Below are 14879 nucleotides of genomic sequence, written 5' to 3'. Positions count from 1 at the left end.
CTCTTCTACTACAAACTATCTTCCCAAAACATTTCATCTATTACAGTTTGTGAATTATAGCCTTTTTCATTATTTGGATGTAAAATGTTAAATAGATTAAGTAGTACCCTGAAACTTTTCCTAATGTTATCAGAGTTTCCATTTTTTCTGGCTTCTTTTAAGAGCTGTCAAGTACCTTCATCACATATGTTGCAACAATCGGTCAAAATTGATTGATCTGTTGTGGTTTGGCCAAATTTATCTATGGTATATTTTTTACCCAGGCATTTGCTGTTGTCAATATTATCCGCGTTCCAAGGACAAAGACCACACATTCTAAAACCACTTAAGAGAGCAGATGATTTAAGAGTATCTACCGCTTTTTTTTAAATTGGAGCAAAGTTACCCTTACTTAGTTGTTCAAATGGATTTTGTCTCTTCCAATTCAACAAAGCTCAATTCCATGCATTTTTAAGTGGCTTGAAACTAGAGACGTCGGCGAGTTGAAGATTTCTAGTAGCATTTGGATATAAGCCACTAAGATTATTTCAAGTTCTGTACATAGTTGACTTAGTTGGTATGTTAAATATGTTTTGTGTCCGTCTACAAACATTATAATTGGAAATGCAAAATGTTGTTTTACTAAATAATGATATAATATCTTAGATATATAATCACGAAAAACATCTGCTTGTATCCAACCTTTTTCACTATTAGCAATACCACACCCATCTGGAACAGCTTCTGCGATGCTTTTGGGTAATCTTTATAAGCATAAACGATCATCGGTGGCGTTGTAACTTCCGCAGCTGAAAATGTGAACATAATGGTAATATTTGTTTTCGATAGGCCTTGCTTTATCTAATAAACATTTTTGGCACCTTTTGGTGCAAGAACCCTATCTTTTTTCGGACAAAGGGTATTATAAGTTTCATCTCCGTTGTAAACTCTGCTAGAATCAGAAAGAATGTCAAAATAGTTATTTTTCATTAAATGTGCTTGTATATTATTAAACCGCCTTCTGATATCATTTTCTGATACGTTTCGACTGGCATTGTTTACAGCTTCAGGAATTCTATTTGTTAAATTAGAATGTCTTCTTAAAAACTATTAATACCAATGATCCTCAGGAAGATTGTTATTAAATGGATTTGGTCGGGGTTCTGATCCAAAAATGGATGTCCTCTTTTTCTTTCGGAATCCCTTAGGATTTCGGAAGCTCTATGTTTCCCATATTTAACTGCGTCCGTCGCCTTTTGCATGCCAATTTCTTCATTATATTTTTTTGTATATTTGCTTTTCTTTTGTACTTTGAGCATTTCTTTCTTCCTGAAATCCAAAGGTCCCAATCACTAAATGTAAAGAAATATCTCGGCTACCTAATTATTGGCAACACTGCCAATCACTAGCATTTACTATAATGACATCCAATTGTTGTCATTAACAAACATTAACAAAAATAATTATGCATATGTAGTTATCACAGCCAATATTTGTTTCATTCAGGCAACCTGTGACTCTGTTTGCTCTATTCAGTTGACCTTCCTCTTTTTTTTTCAAGCATTCTATAGCTAGATAATGTACTGCCTAGATATTAAAAATCCATCACTTGTTCTCTTATCTGACATTTTAGCTCCTATTTATACCTGTTATTAATTTGCTGTTACATATAACCATGCATTTTGTCTTTTTTGGAGAAAATAACATGTTAAATTTTCTGGCGGTTATATTAAATTGATGCAGTATACTAAATAAAAAGGCTAGACCAATAACTAAAAAAACAGATACGATCAGCGATAGAGATTGATCAGCTACATAGGGTGGAAATCACTTATTAAATAAAATTATTTCTGCCGTTGTTTTAAAAAAATATAGAAAACCCAGTCCACAGTCGACATTTATATATAATGTACAGGGTGGCTTTTACAAGCCTAGTATAGTCCAAAAGATTTATTTTTAATGGAAACCCCTGTATATTTTTATGTTTTAAAGATATTATTATGTTTTTAATAATTCTAATTTATTGTTCTTATTTTAATTTACTGAAACACGATAATTTATATCAATTTATTGAACTACTGTACATCAATTTATTTGACTAATAAAAACATAATTTATCGATACCCACTGATATCGATGACCCACTGACAACATAGCAATGCGGCTGGGGTATTTCAACTTCTGGGACGTAATATTTTGTATAGCACATTTTAATTTTGATTTTTGTGTATTTCGTCGTGGAAGATTATACCTTTGATCAAAATGCCCAGCATACTTCATTCCATTTATATCCCGAGGCGATAAAGTTGTCTTTTGGTAGAATATTGATGGCATTCGGTGAGTATGTGATGGACTGTCTCCTTGTCTTGATAAGATCTTGTCTGGACAAATTTGTAGTGCGAAAAATAGGAGTGTGAGACTGAGAGGACCGACTATTGAATGTTGCATTTAATGCTCTAAAAACGAAAATAACAAAGGTACGAGAAGACGACGTCGGGTTCACGAAAAACAAGAATAGAAAACAAAAATGGATAACGCAAGAGATCATGGACCTTATAGACGTAAGACGAAAACATAAAATATAGAGTAAATAACAAACAATATTTTCGAGTATAATAATAGTAATATATAACGACTATATAAAATCGTTAGAAAAAAAGTAAAGAGAAGCTAAAGAAAACTGGATGTCAACCAAATGTCTAGAAATAAGGCAACTTCAGGAAAGATCTTTACGACGACAGAAACGGCATCTTTAATATCCATACAAAAGTGAAATAGACGATAGGTAGATATAGAAAGCGACAAGAGACAAAATTAAGAAATAGTAATAATGAGATAATTATGGGTACAGAAGAAAAACTGGAGAGATGGAAAGAGTACATTCAGACACTTTGTAACGATGATAGACCTTGTTCTCCACCATTCATGGATAATCGAATAAATAAAAAAGGTCCAAAAATAACAAAAGAAGAAGTTATTTATGTAGTAAAAGCTCAGAAGAACGGAAACGCCACCGGTTATATCAATGTAGAAATACTTAAACAGAATACCAAGACAAATTCTTGAATGGCAACCAAGAGGTAGGCGAAGACCAGGAAGGCCTAGAAGAAGTTGGAGAGAAGGAGTTGATAAAGAAATCAGAGAAAGAGAACTGGAAGACGATCTATGGAACGATAGAATGAGATGGAGATTGGAAATCGGAAGACGTCGAAGAACGTTGTAAACCGAAATTATATATAGAAATACTTAAACTAATTGCAGACAACTAAAGTAAAAGCTTAGACTTAATAACAGCACTATTCAATAAGATATGACACTATCAGACTGAAATACTATCAGACTGGCTAAAATCGACATTCGTAACTTTACCAAAAAAATCCAATTCGCTCATAGTTTCGCTCATAGAAGGCGGCAATTGTCTATAAAAATCATAAAAAACTGGTGGAATGTAGTCAAGTAGTGCCAAGAGATCCCTTCTCTTTTCTTCGGAAGTTGGCAATGGCATGTTTGTAATCTGTGGAACATAATATTAATTATTAATAACTTCTCTCAACAAAATTTTATGAAATTAAAGAGAATACAATTCCAAGCTTTGAGAAAAACACATGGGATGATGAAATCTATCTCTACTCTACTCTACTCCCACTAATGTCATTCTAGCAGAAAGTGCAATTACCGATCTACACCATAGATTTAAATGGATTGCCACGAAAAACATAGCAAATATTAGCACAACAAGTGACATACCAGCGTGCTACTCGAATGAACATGATATCTACACTTATAATGTACCAATTATAAAAACATTATTAAAAAAAATAGTTACCATAACCTTTGGGAATATTATTATTTTGTAAATTCGTATTACTATAATTACATAGAAATATTTACAGATGCTTAAAAAAAAAACAAAAGACTCAAAACCTTGAGGAAGCCAAAACGGGCATAGGAATACACATACCTATTATAAATTATTCCTTTTCTGAAAAAAATCCTTTACTTTATTAATATCTGTACAGCAGAAATAATAGCTATTCAAAAAGGGCTAATGATTTGCGAGGAAAAAAATGTTGATAAAGGTATAACATTTACGGACTCAAAGAGCGCTATAGACAACATTAATAACAATATGATAACTGCAACAAAGGATTACAGAGTCTTGCAAGTTAAAAAGAAACTATACTATTTAAATAAATATGAAAAACATATTAGATTATATTGGATTCCTGGACATAACGATATCAAGGGAAATGAAATAGCTGACAAACTGGCAAAGATTGGGGCTGAATTAAATATTCCTTTTAAAATTTGATTAAGTAGCTTGGATATCATGCCATTATTAAAAAATAAAATATATTCTATGCATCAAAATAATTAATTAAATTCTTTTCAATGTAAAGGCAAGTGGTATAACAACATACAAAATTTTTTTCCTAATAAACCATGGTTTGACACAATCCCATACATAGATAGACGGCATATTACTACCATTATTAGAATGAGGACTGGTCATTGACTGACAGGAGTACATTTATATAAAATCAACATTCGCGCCAACCCATACTGTGAATATGGGCAAATGGATACACTAGAACACATATTTTGGGAATGCCCAATAAACAAAATGAAAAATTATAATGTCGATCAGGAGCTGACCAAAATTAATATTAAAATTTCAATTAACATACCAATGCTTCTATGCGATATAATCCTAAAATTATCAAAATTCTTTTCAGATTCCTACAGATGAACCATATAAAATTATAACCTTCATAATAACCTATCCAATATTAACATTTAAATCCATTATAAGAAAATAGAAAACATAAATAAAATGTAGATTATGTAGATAAAATGTCTATATTCAATAATATTTCATAATAGGACATGAGATATATTCTCAGACTCACGACAGTGTCCCAAAAATTAACAAAACAAAAGTACTGGCTGATTATTCAGTAGAATAAAAGCCAAAAAGAAGAAGAAGAAGAAGAATTGTTTTGTTCGTATTTAAAGATTAATCTCAATGTAAGCTTTATTGAAAAATCTAAATATTTTCAATTTAATAGTAATTTAAATTTATATAGTGTCCCCAACGTCTGGAGTTTGTTGCAAACCGATATCACCATTGTAACTTATATTTAAATTCTCTTAATTTTATTTGTATTAAGTGTAGTATTATTTCTTTGAAAAGTTTTTCACCCTTTTATATTTTTTAAGAAAGAAAAGCCTTTCCTTTCCATCCAGTAGAAGGATTCTTGTAAACGGCGTCCAATTTAAATAGTTTAGGAAACTTTTTGTGTTGTGTTGTGCAGGAAATCCATGTAAGTACCTTTCATTTCTCTTTTTGTAGTTACTCCTTTCCAGTTCCTCTTTTATTCACTTACTTATGTCCCAGCTCTCCAAACCAAACCAAGAGCAACCGGTCGCAGACATTTCGGTTAGTTTGCTTACCCTATCTCCAGCCCAGTAATTTCTGTCCCAAGTTACAATTCCTCATAAGTAATACCGTTAATTGAATAACTCAAATGGGTTTGGGTTATTCAATCAACGGTAATACCCAATGTGGTAGACAAATATAACCGCTACATGTTAACTAAAAATTTAGAAAAATATTATTTGAAAAATGCACATACTAATGTAAAATGTATCACAGAAATTATATTTAACATAATTCGTCATATTTTTAAAAAATGTTGACAATACCAAATAAAAGTCACATCAGTAGTTATGTTCCAAGAAGTACACGTCAGTGGTAAAAGTTTATGGGTAGTTTTTCTTAAAGTAACGTTTATTTCTAACTTACAACTTTAAATTGTTGTGAGCTTTTTATTTGTCGTTACGCTTTTTCAAAACTATTTTTGTTTTTTATTTTTGACATTGAAGTACAACTTTCATAACTGAATCATTTCAATATATCTATTTATATATTTATAATAAACACTTCAACGCTGTAGTCTTAGCAGAAGTATTCTCTATTTCGCTAGAACTTTTACTACAATTATTTATCTGTCCTCATTATTCTTCTCTAAGTAAGAATCAATAACGGGCGAAATTGAAGCAGTATCCAAGTTTCTCTAACGAGCGACCCAAATCATACATTTGCACATAACATACTAAATCAACTTATACTTTAGTAGCATGCACAAACTCCTTATTTGAAACGATAAATAAACATACCGAACCGGCGTAATCTTTCTATTGTTATATCGGACACTTTACGGTTGCGACGCCTTCTAACGGCTGTAAATGTTCCTCCCTTCTGCATTGAACCGTTGTGTTCGAATATTATCGTCTAACGGAGGTTTTCCCTTTTGCCGCATTGTGAACGAAATTGAAATTGGAGGCAGTTGAATTGTTAGAATTTGTCAGAAATAGTGATAGAGAGAATGGAAACAAGTCACAATACACATTCAGTTGGCCCATAACGGTTTGGGTCTAATGCCGTTTGAAATACTAGGTTAATACATTTTAAATTCAACTGCCCTGAACTACCGAGTGTTCCGCAGATGTATTTAAAAACTAGATCCATGAAGACAAATGAGCTTTCCTACACAACCATATATATAGCAATAAAATTTAAATCCGTATATACCTAGGTTGTTTATAAATTATTTTATGTTATTAAATTTATTTATAATTTATTTATACAAATAAATATCAAAAGTAAAATTTAAAGTATATTTAAGTGTGAATTAAATATCTGAAATTCGTATGACCCGAGATACTCCAGTCGTCAGAGACGCAAAAACTCCCCTTTTAGGGGGAAATCGGAAAATGTTTATCAAGACTCTGTACGCCGTAGAAAAAGATTTTCAAATAGAAAATTTATCTTAGATGATTCTGACCAAAAATGTTTATTAGCACTTTTTGTGTAGAATAAAACTTTCGCTCAGAAACAACGCTTGAAGCGACCGGCGATTTTGAATGTTAGATACCCTCGTCAAACCAATTTTAAATAAAATTGGTATAAACTCGACGGTAAAATTTTCCACTCAACTTGCCCAAAAGTGGCAGAAGATACGTGTCATAATGGTTTTTGTGTGTGATGTGAATTTTATCAGAATTAATACTGAGCATAGGAGAAGAAGAAAAAATTTGTCAGGACATAAAGACCTGCAAATGTTGAATGCTGAAAGTTTACCTATTATTACAAAGAAATTCTTCTCTTCTTTGTCAACCATTTTCCATCCACTCCTGAATGTAGGTCTCTCCCAATTGCTTCCATCTTTTTCTATTTTGCGCCTAATCCACTGTTCGCCTGCCACTGCTTTTATGTCATCTACCCATCTTTTTTGGGGTCTTCCCATGCTTCTTGTTGTCTTCGTGGTCTCCATTCTAGAATTCTCCGTGTCCATCTGTTGTCATTATATTGGGCTACGTGACCTACCCAGCGCCATTTCATTTTTGTTATTTCTTCCACAATATCCCTAATCTTCGTTCTACGTCTTCGCTCGGTGTTTCTAACCTTGTCTATCAGTGATATTCCAAGAATGATTCGTTCCATTGCTCTTTGCGTTATTTCTAATATTTTAGCAGATTTTTGGTAAAGGCTACTGTCTTCAAGCCGTAGGTACAAACTGGTAGTATGCATGTGTTATACAACTTTTTCTTTAAGTTTACAGGAATGTAGGTGTATGCTAGTTTGCCGAGCGCCCATGCCATGTGTGTCCTTCTTTTAATTTCAGCATCTTGATTTGGTTTTCCTAGTTTAATGACTTGACCTAGATATACATAATGTTCAACATTTTCTATGGTATGCTTTTGTATTGTTATATTTGTCTGCTCGGCTCAGTATTTTTGTTTTTCTGTAGTTCATTTTTAAGTCTACCGCTCCTGAAACTGCATTTAATTGTTGTAACATATCATTTAGTTCTTGGATATTATCGGCTATTAGAACTATGTCATCTGCGAATCTCAAGGGGCTTAAGTATGATCCGTCGACGTTGATACCCTTGTTGTTCCATTTTAGTTACTTAAAAATGTCTTCTAGAGCAAGGGTAAATAGTTTGGGAGAGATTGTTTCTCCTTGTCTTACTCCCCGTTGTAGTCTTATGGTATTAGTTTTTGTGCCTTCGTGCAGCTTTATCTGTAGGTGGCATTTTCATATATGTTTTTAATTATGTTAGTGTATTTTGAATCTATACGTGTATTTTCTAGAGATTCAAGTACTGCCTATAATTCGATGGAATCGAATGCTTTATGGAAATCGACGAACGCTATATGAATTGAAACATTATAATCGGTGCCTTTTTCTATTGTTTCGGTGCAGTGTTCTTACGGTGTGCGAGTGGTATATGGTACTAAAATGTTTTCTGAATCTAGCCTGCTCGATAGGTTGATAGAAATCGAGCTTATGTGTTGGTTATGATTATAGTTCAAATGCAAAACAAAACAGAAATCAAAATGCGCTTTAAGGTAAAAAGTACAGCTTTCGTATGCAATTTGTGTATTTTGTTAAAAATAAAATTAATTTTTATAAAGATGTTAAATAAATAAATGTTGTGTTTAACGGTTGTTTATGATTGTACTTAGTAATTTATACAGATATGACAGCAAGGATTGGTCGGTAACTTTAGATGTTTACTTTGTATCTATGTATCTTTTAATTAGTGTATCCTATCAACAGAAACAAAAAGCTTTAAGGGTGAAAAGTGCAGATGACCTAGCCATTTTTGTATTTTGTTAAAAATAAAATTAATTTCTATAAAGATGTTAAATAAATAAATGATGCGCGATTTTTACTATTTTTAATGATTTTCAAGAGATTTACAAAATGTACCACTACATTAATTTAAACTTATGGAGTTTCCATTGATAAAGTCTAATCTTTAAAATCTATAGCATGAAATTTCGGTTTTGAATTTTGGCAACAAATGTGAGGCATTTGAAATATATTTTCTCTCTCTTCATCTCTCGAGAATAAAATTGTTCTTTTTGAAAATGTAAAAATTATTATCATGGTAAATTAAATATAAGGGTAAGTATACCCATGTATAAATATAATTATGTATACCTATTGTCATTTTTAAATTCTGATGAATAATATTTATTTTATATCTTAGCATTTTTAGAATAAGCCAAGTTAGAAAAAACTTGGCTGCACCGCACTGAAGACGACCAATAGTCAGAAATACATATAAACGGTTACCTTCCATCGATATACCATTTTTGGTTTTCTGTTTTGCGAGACATGCCATTACTTTTTACTTTTACCATTTTCACTCTTTCTTTGATGTTTTGATTTTATTTGTCTTATTATAATACAATAAATTAACAAAAAAGACCTTATCCAGATTTGCTGGTAGTTTTAATGTTTTAATTAAATTTAAATAGTTTTTATAATTATATTATTTATATTTATATTTAGACCAAACACACAATATTTAGATTACCGTCCAACATTTCTATGATTATATGAAAAATTTAATTTTAAGTTCCTTTCATATTCCGCTCGTTTACTTCCAAAACGTAACAATGCAGTTAGCATACTTTAAATGATAAATGCATTTGAAACATGTTATTCACTTTATGAAAAATAACTCAGACATGAAAACAGAATTCAGTGTTATTCTAAAAATTAACTTCTATTGTATGAAATATTGAGGTTATTATGTTGGTTATATTTTATAATATTTAAATTAAATAAAAAGTAAAAATAAATATTTATTTTAAGCAGAAGTACCGCTAAAATCATACGTAATTTACAAAAATAGTTACACTAGATTTGACAGATATAAATAAGGAAAGATGATGTAATCATAAGTATATGTGGAACGACTTATTCATAAATTACATATGTAAATAAAAAAATAAGTCCAAATACGTATTTTGGAAATGATTTTCGAAGTGGAAATTGCAACGTGTATAAACTTTTAATTGTGACTTATTTCGATTAAAGTAGTCACTGTGACTACTTTATACGTTATTACGTTATTAATTTTATTTTTTAATAAAAACTTAAAAATCTAGACTCTGTTTTATAAAAAGCTGTATTTTTCTTTAGTTTTTTATTAACATATATTTGAATGCTATGCTGGAACAACGTTGTAACCGCCAATATGTGGGTTTTCCATGAAACAACATTCTATATGTGCAAAATAATGTACTGCTGACTGTGGGGAATATTATGAGACTCTAGTTGAGTATTTTGGTAGTTTGAAAGTTAGTCAACTTTCCGTACAACAACGTTGTATATGTTAAAGTGGGTACAAATTTTTTGAACTTGTTTTGTAAGTCAACGTTTTTAATCGTGTAATTTGTTATTTCGAGCTAAAAGGGATGTTAGTATAACCAACTCAGTAATTTCCCAAATTATAGAGGGAAAACACGAAAGCCTAAAATTGATAAGTTGAAGCAGAATATTAGAAAACGTCGCAGAGATGCTGGTGATTCGTACGTTTCGCCTAAAGAAGTATAAGAAGAAGCTCTCAGTTGCAAAAATAAAGTAAGTTAAAGTAATCTAAACTAGTTGCATGTTTTAAAACAATATTTATTTTATGTGCGTATTTGTAAATGTAAGCAGTCTGTTACGGGTTGTTCTGCTGACTTATTAGTGGGTAATCACGCAAAACTATTTAAAATATTGATAATATGGCCTGCTACAGGGAGATGCGCTGGCGTGTCTTCTTTTCAACATAGCTCTGGAAAAGGCGGTAAGGGATGCACAAATAGACAACAGAGGAAACATTTTTAAAAAATCGTCCCAAATTTTGCAGATGCAGATGATGTCGACCTAGTTGCCAGCACAACACGAAAGCTAGAAGAAATGTATACCACCTTGTCAAACGCCTCAAAAAATATGGGCCTGTGAGTAAATAAAAATAAAACTAAGATAATAGCATCAAGACCCAACAATGGAGCCAGAAACATCGGCCACCAATTCACGGTTGATAATTCTACCTTTGAAGTGGTCGACAAATTCACATACTTAGGCTCTCTGATAACCAAGGAGAACGTCATGACATGACGGAAGAAATCAAGCGAAGAATAATCCTAGCAAACAAATGCTATTTTGGACTAAGTAGACATATGAGAAGCAGAAACTTAAGCCAAAAAACAAAAATAACCATATATAAAACACTTATACAACCAGTGTTGACATATGGGTCGAAGACATGGACCATTTCCAAGGCAGATGAAAATCTCCTGCTTATATTTGAACGAAGGATCCTGAGAAGAATATTTGGTGGCATCTGTGAAAATGGTGTTTGGAGAAGGAGGTACAACTACGAGATATATCACAGATATAAACATATATTTGACGGTAAAGACGTAGTATCCTTTATAAAAATAAGAAGACTAAGATAGGCAGGACATCTGGCAAGATCACAGCAGAACAACCCTCCTAGAAGAATCCTTATGTCGCAACCTGTGGGAAGTAGAAGTAGGGGTAGGCCAAAACTCAGATAGAGGAATGGTGTAGATGAGGATGGTAGACATAGAGGCGCAGCAAATTGGCAACAGTTGGCAATGGATAGAACTGACTGGCGTAATAGACTTGGAAAGGTCGAGGCTCTTTTATAGGGCTTTAGCACCAATGATGATGATGATGATGATGATAATATGGCCTAAGAACTGAGTTATAATGGCCAATCAAAATTTTTATCCTAGTCTCTTTCGCTGCAAGAGCCAAAAAGAAAAAGTGTTCGGGAATCAACATCTCGTCGTCAGTGTAGTGAAATATATAGTACAAAACATAAGGGTATGTAAAGCAACGGTATGTTATATATTTTTAATAACCGCTAGAAGATTCTAGTACCTTTTATCAACTTTGTTGATAAAATGAAAGCAGGACTAAATCCAAATGATCAACGTGGCAAACATACGAATCGTCCAAAAAACTCCTAACAACATATGAAAAAAAAATATGCGAACATATTAGATCATTTTCACAGCAAGAAAATCATTATAGCAGAACTGCTTCTTCTATAAGTTGCCTTCTAGCTGATTTAAGCATCTCATAAGTGTACAGATTATTTTAAAAAATGTACCCTGATAAAAAAATCTCTCTACGAACTTTAAATTCAACTTGCGTTTTGGACTTCCAGATCAGACACTTGTTCATATTGTGACCTCTTTATCAAACTTTCTTCTGCTAGTGATGAATGCGAAAGAAAAAAAAAATAGAAATTAAAAGTAAAACATGCTAATTATGTAGTTTTATATACTGATTTGCACCAAATTATATGCCCCAATCTAACTCACTCATCATTCTTCTACCAGCGACAAATCTCTTCGTATAACTACGCTGTTCATAATATGGGAAGTAATACTGCTACAATGATGCTGTAAAATTAAGTAATGCCGCATCGAGGCTCCACTGATAAAGCATCAGCATTGCTACTTTATATAACTGAAAACTTCAATCGTCTTGATCCAGGCCAAAAAAGAACACAGGTTGTTTTTTTCAATTTTTCAAGAAAATGATTTGGCGTTTACAACGTTGTTCCAGAATAGCATTCATTTATTAAAAACATACAAGAAAAATTATAACTGAAACCAAGTTAAATTTTCTTTAAAAGAAAATTATTCTCTTCTACTGTTGGAAGGTTCCTTTAATATTTTTCTTGTCTTTTTAATGTCTTTAAAATTGACGTCCGATATGTCTGATATGTTTTGAAAAACAAAACCATTTATATTTTTTCTTCAAACGTTTACGGTGTAGTATGTATTTTCGTCGTTTAGTTCTACTATAATCCGGATGCAATGTTAAAAGTTTTTTTTGTAGGAAATTGGACAACTACAAAAGTATCAATTTTTAGATTATTTCCATCTACCTCGATATTTTCATCAGACTTGATATTTTCAACCATTTTATCCTGCTCTTTGAGAGCAGGATAAACAGAGTTTTTTTTTCTTCCTAATGGTATCCTCTTTTTTTTTTGTTGTAAAAAGTTTAATACTTTATTATCGATTTCAGGGCCATTCGCAAATCTTTTATTTTGTGTCTTTTTTAGCAATACATGTGGGTCAAAGGGATAAATTCCAGTTGCGCACAGTAAACTTTAATTGTTTTTTAAAAGTTGTTTAAATCCCGTCTATTAGTTTTAAGAGCTGTAGAATTAGGTGGCAGAAATACAAACTTTATATTTGCCCTTTGAGAAGCCCTCATTATTTTAATATTTAGATGCGAGGACAAGTTGTCCCCAATCAAAACCTTGGTGCTATTATTCTTTTTTGACCAAGATATTTAAAAAACCAATCTTGGAAAGTTAACGCATGCATGTACGAGGAGGACCGCCCGTTATCAATCTATAATAATCTTTTAGCTCTATAAACGACATATAGTGGTAGGCGTTCTTCTGTTGCAGTACCTGAGAATATTAGAAACACTGCGTTTTTAGTGGCATTCTTGTATCTGTCCGGGTATTTTATCCCATGTCAAAATACACATTTTTGGGTACCAGAGTATCTTACAGATTTGTTGCGTCATAATTTAGGATATTTTGAGGTTAAATTTTTTCAAAAAGTACTTTATAGAAATAAACAACTTGAGTGCCTCTGGCATCTAAATATTATTTAACAAGCATTGTAATCTCTAGGTTTCTTAAGGAAGCACCATATTCTGCACTTACTATAATTTCGTCCTATGGTACCTTATCCAATTAGTAGATGTTGCCAACAATTCTGGCATACTCCTCTCGGCCTTGTGTGGCTCTAAAGAGTGCATGGTCATCGAGGTTTGTTTAATCCCTTATGCTATTAAGGCATGAGTATTTATTTCTCCCGATGCCCCGTTTTTCTTTTATCTTCCCTTCCATAATAAGCTTTAAGAACTGGTACTTGGAATTTCGAAATATATGACCCAGATAAGCAGTTTTTCTTTTTTTTTATTGGCAGCAATTCTTATTCTCTGACCATCTGATTTAATACTTTGACATTTGTTGTGTGATCTGACCAGGAAATTTTAAGTAGTCTTCTAAATAACCACATTTCAAAGACCTCCAATCGGTTCATCACATTGGCCTTTATGGTCCAGGTTTCTACACCATATAGCAGTATGAAGTAAATGTAACATTTTACAAAGCGATATCGAAGCGTTAAGTTAAGGCCGCTGTTGCTTAGCAAGGTTCTCATATTAGTAAATGCTGTTTTGGCTTGCTCAATCCTGCTACGTATTTCTATGTATGGATCTAGATCTTCAGTTATCCAACTACCGAGATATCTGAACTTGGGGACCTTTTGGATGATCTTATTGTTTACTCTTATATTTAATTGCATATTTCATGTTCTGCTAACCACCATTACCTTCGTCTCGTGTATAATAATTTTCAAGCCCAGTCGTTCTCCTTCAGTGTTTATTCTATCTATTAGTTCTTGTAGCGCTTCTTGGCTATCAGCTATTGTGACTGTATCATCAGCATAGCGAAGACTACTAATAGTCTGTCTGTTGATTTTGATTCCGTCTTTAGTGTCACTTAAGGCTCTATCGAACATTATTTCAGAGTAAAGATTAAAAAGGAGGGATGACAGAACACAACTCTGGCGTACACCTTTTTCGATTGAGAAATATGATGTAGATTTCAGTCAGATGCCACTTGATTCATATAATGCTTCTTTATAATTTTAAGGTCATTCTCATCTATCGAACGTTCCTGTAGCAATCTTACTAATTCTGAATAATTAACAGAATCTAATACTTTCTGGTAATCTATAAAGTATAGGAAGATATCTTTTTTCTGATCTTTGCATTTCTGAAGTAGGACAGTTAAGTTATAAAGCGCTTTTTTTTTGCCAAATCCTTGTCTAAAACTGATCTGTTTGGAGCTAATGTCTCTTTTACATATGTTGTATATTCTTGTCTGAATTATTTTTAAGAAGAGTTTTAGGACCTGGCGCAATAAGCTGATCATTCGAAATTGGTCGCAACTATTAGCGTTTGGCTTTTTTGGGATTGG

The sequence above is a fragment of the Diabrotica undecimpunctata genome, chromosome 4, assembly GCF_040954645.1.
Source record: "Diabrotica undecimpunctata isolate CICGRU chromosome 4, icDiaUnde3, whole genome shotgun sequence".
NCBI lineage: Eukaryota > Metazoa > Arthropoda > Insecta > Coleoptera > Chrysomelidae > Diabrotica > Diabrotica undecimpunctata.
The sequence above is the reverse complement of the archived record's forward strand: the minus strand, read 5'-3'. Positions refer to the sequence as shown.